This window comes from Patiria miniata, unplaced genomic scaffold (genome assembly GCF_015706575.1).
Source record: "Patiria miniata isolate m_02_andy unplaced genomic scaffold, ASM1570657v1 HiC_scaffold_10, whole genome shotgun sequence".
Classification (NCBI taxonomy): Eukaryota; Metazoa; Echinodermata; class Asteroidea; order Valvatida; family Asterinidae; genus Patiria; species Patiria miniata.
Genome location: NW_024037048.1, coordinates 16,284,832 through 16,290,719, shown reverse-complemented (window position 1 = coordinate 16,290,719; position 5,888 = coordinate 16,284,832). Strand labels below are relative to the sequence as shown.

Below are 5,888 nucleotides of genomic sequence, written 5' to 3'. Positions count from 1 at the left end.
TAACTACTTTTCCAAAGTCAATAATACTGACTGGAAAAATCTAGTCAGATTGACTGATTTTCAGTTGCACCCAGCTGACCCTGAATGGCTAGTCAAATTTGACTGGTTTCTAGTCAAATCTGACTAATGCTTTTTTAGAGTGTGGCAGAAATTGTGTGCTAAGCAGCGCTATGAAATTGGGCCCAGTTCAAATCACTCATCTTCAATTTGTTTCCTGCCTTCTGGACCTTACACCCTAATTACCTGACAAACGTGCTCTGAAAACTTATACATGTATATTTATATCAATATAAACCATTAATTAGTATAATTACATTACGTACAGATGACTACCCCCCTCCTTGAATAACCATTCCTGGCCCATTCTCATGCCGTTGGCTTGTCTCTAAACAGGCCCCAGAAACTCCAAGAAAACAAACTTGCAGAGTTGTCCTAAGCAACATTTATGACGAGAACCTTTATAATTATGATATGAACATTTCAATGCTACCTGACTTCAACTGTCTGACTGAGTCACTGAGTGTCGAGTCAGTCACTATTAGTCACCTACTGACTGACCGAGTCATACTGAATGAGCCACTGACTGACCGAGTCACTGAGAGAGTCACTGACCGAGTCACTTACTGAGACACTGACCTAGTCACGGAGTAGATGACTGAGCCACTGAGTCGCTCAATGAGTCACTGAGTGATTCACTAACCGAGTCACTGACCAAATCACTGACGAGTCACTGACTGAGTCACTGACTGAATCTGACTGAATCATGGAGTCGCTGAATGAGTCACTGAGTTGTTGACTGAGTCACTGACCAAGTCACTGACTGAGTCACAGAGTCCAGCTTAACTAGGCAAGCCTACTTTGTTTATGCCATGAGAAACCAGCCTCTCTCCAGAACTGTTGTTTTTTTCTCCTGCATAACTATCTTGCCAAAGCTAAACAGAGAAATATTTCAAGGCAAATTTCCCATGCGTCAAGAATAATTAAATCACCCCTAATCAACAGTATCGTTCCATTATTTTATTTTTGGAAAATCCCTTTGCAAGCAAGGGTTTTTGGAATGTACAAATTTAAACAATCTCAAGACTATAGGATAGGGACCACCTCAGGAAACTGGTACCCTGTTGTCCTTTGCCCACTTCTTCATGACACGGATGATGTATTCCACCTGTGGGTAACCGGTGTTGCGCAAGATTTGGAGGATGTCTCGCAGTGTTTCTCTGTAGAGGAAAAAAAATGACAAAAATCTAGTGGCTTGAACTTCACTGGGTTTTGTGCACATGAAAATGAAAGCTATTAACATGGATTTTGCGTCGGGGTGATGTAAATCAATGTTAGGTTTTGCCCTTCACCGATGTATAAACACTGTATACTCAGTGTGTTACCTCCCGAGTGAAAGTTGGAAAAATAATCACTTGGGTGGGATTCGAACCCACGACTCGACCATCGAGCTTACGGGGTTGGTTGGCTGGCCAGGCAACCAATTCTGTAAGCTCGGTGGTCCAGTGGTAAGATGTCTGCACTAGAAAGCAGGAGGTCATAGGTTCGAGTCCCAACCGAGTGATTTATTCCAACTTTCACTCGGGAGGTAACAAACTGAGTAAGCAGTGTTTTTACGTCAGTGAAGGGCAAAACCTAATAGTGAAACTGAAAGCTGTTTATAGAATATGGGGACAATGGAAAAATCCATAGAGATCAATGAAGTTGAACTAGAGGGCTAAGAAGTTGAAAAGTATTCATGAAAATTTGTAATAAAAAGCCGTATCCTCTCTGAGTGATCCCCGCTTGATATTTGCCAGGTCTGCATCGTGACTTTGGGCGTGATCCCTGGCTGCATGGCATATGCGGGTTGAGGGCTTCTGACTAGCGCCCCTTTGACAGAGACATTGACAATTAGGGAACCGCCAACATTGGGCTGGATAGCTCAGTTGGTAGAGCACCGGAGTGATATACTAATTGAGATGTAATTGGTCAGTACGCACTGTTTGATCGATGTATGTGGTCACCTGACCAAAGGTTGAGATTTGTGGTCAGTGTGCACTGCTGATTGACAGAGATGACACCCACCTTGGTTCATGACCAGCTATGATCTGCTGGAATACGCCCAGTCGCACGCCCCTCGCTTGCCTTCCCAGTATTCAGGATTGGGGTCCAATCTTTCCAGGACATCGAAAGCCTTGGTCGCATAGTAGAACTGGCCATCTACCGATAGAAAAGATGAGATTTGAGGATCGAGAGACCGTGACAATTATATGTTGAGGTCGAGCAAAAAACATCAGAAGTTCGAACGAAAAGCCTGTAGTTTTCGATCATATCGCCACCGTGTTGACAAAGTGATGAATTTGTCCCAAATCAATTTTTTTAAGCAGTTGGGATTTTTGGCTATTCTAATATTTTATGATGCCCTCTACATGCTTACTAAAGTTTGCGACACAAAAGTGCATCCTTCATAATTCAAGCTAATGACACAAAGTAGTAAATGTGCAACGAATCATTTTTTTTTCTTTTTGACGGGGATTTGTATTCTCGTTGATTTTACACGTGAAAACAATGTTGCAATCAGACGCCACTTTTGTCTTCACACATCATCTCAATAAAGATCAGTCATTGCAAAAATTTTTCACAAACACGAATCTGCAGAAACATTTCCAATTTTGTTCAGAAATACTTGGAAAGTTTTCTTGACTCGCCATAGACTTTGTACACAACGGCTGAAGTGGCGTCTGGATATGTGCATTCTTTTTTACAAGTGTGTTATATTTAGATTGACATTTCCTCTACGATTTGGGTTTTGACGAAGTGACAAATGTGTTTTGTGAAATCGGCTGCAGGTTGAGATTGAGTGACTGGATACTAATTTGGGGCGAATGCCTAAATCTTTACCAAATACACAACGGACAAAAATAGGGGATGATGTTTTACCTTGTAGCCGTCGTTGGCAATGAGCTACAGCAGGCTGAACGATTCGCCAGACGTCTCCATCTTAAGTACAACTCCCAGGCTAGTCTGGCCTTACGATTCACGATGTCTGAACAACGAAAACACACAAAGAAAGGTTATAAATACATAGGATACTGCTGTAAGAAAACACATTGGGTCCACAAAAGATGGTTCGGTTCAGTGGATGCTCGTTTCAGCAATTTTCGGCCAGCAATGCTCAGTGTAACTGTGTACAATATTTGGGAGCCAAGAGGGATGTTCAATGTAGCGAATTCCTGTTGTACAATCTGCTTAAAATGTGACAGAACAAATCCAACATGGCAAGTATTTGATTAACATGTGATGTTTACACGTTTAAACAAAAAACTTTTAAATCCGCTTACAATTTTTTCAAAACATTTAAACTAAACCCGAATTATACAAACGGGACCTCCGTTCACGCGATCTTCCTTGGAGATAACCACACATAGCACAAATAATTAACGTAGTTTTCAAACCTACTTAATTTACAAAACCTTAGAAGCACCGTAGTACTTGATTACATTTGGGGAACACGTAGTTACATTTTTACTTTATCAACGACTGCCTGCTATTTACTATGTCAACCATTGTTGATTTATCATGTCAATCACGCCGGTCTGCAGATCAGACATAATGGGTAGGCAAAAGCCACTGTCAATTATGGCTAAACGTTTAAAACAGTTCTTAAAATATTTGCTTAACGTTTACAAAATGAAACGCAAAATCACATCCTTAATATACGATCAGGGCGATGATTGCATGCTGGTTATTTCATTGTTAGAGACCCTTCAGTCTACCTCACACATGGGCAACATGTGCATCTCCCTAATGCCACTCTGGATTTTCCAGCAGTACATGAAATGCATGCACGCGACGTGTCGTGACTTTAGTTGGACATTTGGTTGTGCAGTCACAATTGTGAGTGGTCAATACATTATGAGTTGAGGCTTAACAGGTGGATTCGTTCCCATAATTTAGCAACTTGGAAGTTGGAAGAGGAAACGTCATTCACAATTGACGGTAATACTCACAGCATCTTGCCAACCAGAGACACGTGTATCATTCTTGATCTTCTCACACTGAATGAGCACAAAAATCTGGAAAACAAGAGAAACGAAACCCACTCCAATTAAATCATGGTAAAACCAAGTGTTCCCAACCAAAACAGTGGTCTAGGAGGCACAGAGAGATCCCCATCCGGGTTTTAGACTTGTTTTTTAATGCCTATTTGCCCTGAACAAGGCTAAAAGCCACTCCAGATATACAGGGCTACAGTCAGCGCAAAGCAGCTAGATCAACCACACCATCTCTGCCCTCACAGGCACCCACTTATAAGCCATCAGTGTGGGGGTTTGGTCAGTATCAAATGAGGGGAATAATGCTCATTGGGATTTTCGGCAAGGTATGCACCCCTCTAGTCAGAAAATATGTGACAGCATTGCAGCGGTGGCAGCTTTTTGGGTGCTATCCCTTTTTTTTTTTTTTTTTAAATGGCAGCCAAAACATACTTGTTACAACATACAGTTTATCAGGTTCAAGCATATTGACGGCAATTTTGAAAACACAAATCAAAAGTGATAACACTGCCACCACTCACACTGCAAAGCTATCACACATTCTCCAACTCTAGATGTGCCTTTCAAAAAATCGCTATGAGCACTGCTCTTTTCAATCATCTGGTACCGGTGGCCCTTTTTTTGGACCAAAGCTGATAGCCTATTACTCCTGGGTGGGGAGAAGCAATGAGTAACAAAGTGCCTTGCCCAAGGGCACACGCACCACGACCCCAGGCTGGACTCGAACCCACAACCTGCAGCTTTACCCGCAGACCACGAATCCAACGCCCTTAACCACGAGGCCACAGCACTCCACACTCCTCTTGAATCAGGACAGATCATAGGTTGGAGGGAAATAAGCACCAGGCAAGGAATTCCTAAGAGATGCAGCACGTTGGAAAACAAGCTATTGCAATATCTTTTTTGTTCTACATCTAGGTATACGGCAACAGTATATGGATGAGAACAGACAGAAAGTCGAGCTTCTCTCTCAAGCAGGGCCGACCATCGGTGGAAATTGATACAAAATTCCACTTTTCTTGGAAATGACAGCACACCCAGGTGCCGTGATTTCACAGGATGCTTGAGACTATTATTCACTAACAGTCAGGTATTTCATAATAACTTGGTAGTTTTGGTTTTTGATGTTTGCAAATGAAAGGCACCATGACTAGTTCAGGCACCATGACTAGTCGCTGCGCCATGACTGGCCAACTATTGAGGGCGCAACAACGAAAATTGGGTCCGGGAGTCCAACCTACCTCCTCTGCTTCCTTGTAGTTGCCTGCTGTGGCTTTGGCCTGCACATAGTTGTAGTTGAACCTATCGTCGTTGTTGAAGTAACTCTAGAAACGTAAACATACAAAAATGTCATCTTAGTTTTTCTGATAATTTTCCCACCTGCACTACTTTCTTCCCCCCAAAAAGGACAAATACAGCTAAACCATGCCACAGAAACAACTATGAGCAAGTTGGGGTGAGACTAGTGGTCGATTCCTGACGTAATTTGATGCCTGAGCACTAATATCAACATGCAAACGCCTCTACTCAGACGATGGTCAAAATTGTTCACCAAATAAAGATAATGGTCAAGAATAATTCTAAACACTTTTGGTCTTGAATAATAGAGGGTGATTGGCAATAAATATTTTCAGGTTTTTGGAGAAAAGTTCAAAAAACGAATAGTGTCTAACATTAAATGCATTAGATAAAATGACCTGAGAGCAAATATGCAGTCCTATGCCCCCTGTCTGTCTGGCCTCAACTCCATTTTCAAAGCTGTTGATGAAATAAAATGAATCAATAAACATTACTGCAACTTTCCTAAAAAAATATAACGGTGCTGTTGAAACCCCTCGGCCTGAGTTTGTTGAT

General features: G+C 41.9%; 1 pseudogene; it reads right to left on the bottom strand.

Moving 5' to 3' along the window:
* Nucleotides 1-918: 918 nt before the first annotated feature.
* On the bottom strand, nt 919-3,994 carry LOC119734363 (annotated as a pseudogene).
* Nucleotides 3,995-5,888: the final 1,894 nt, after the last annotated feature.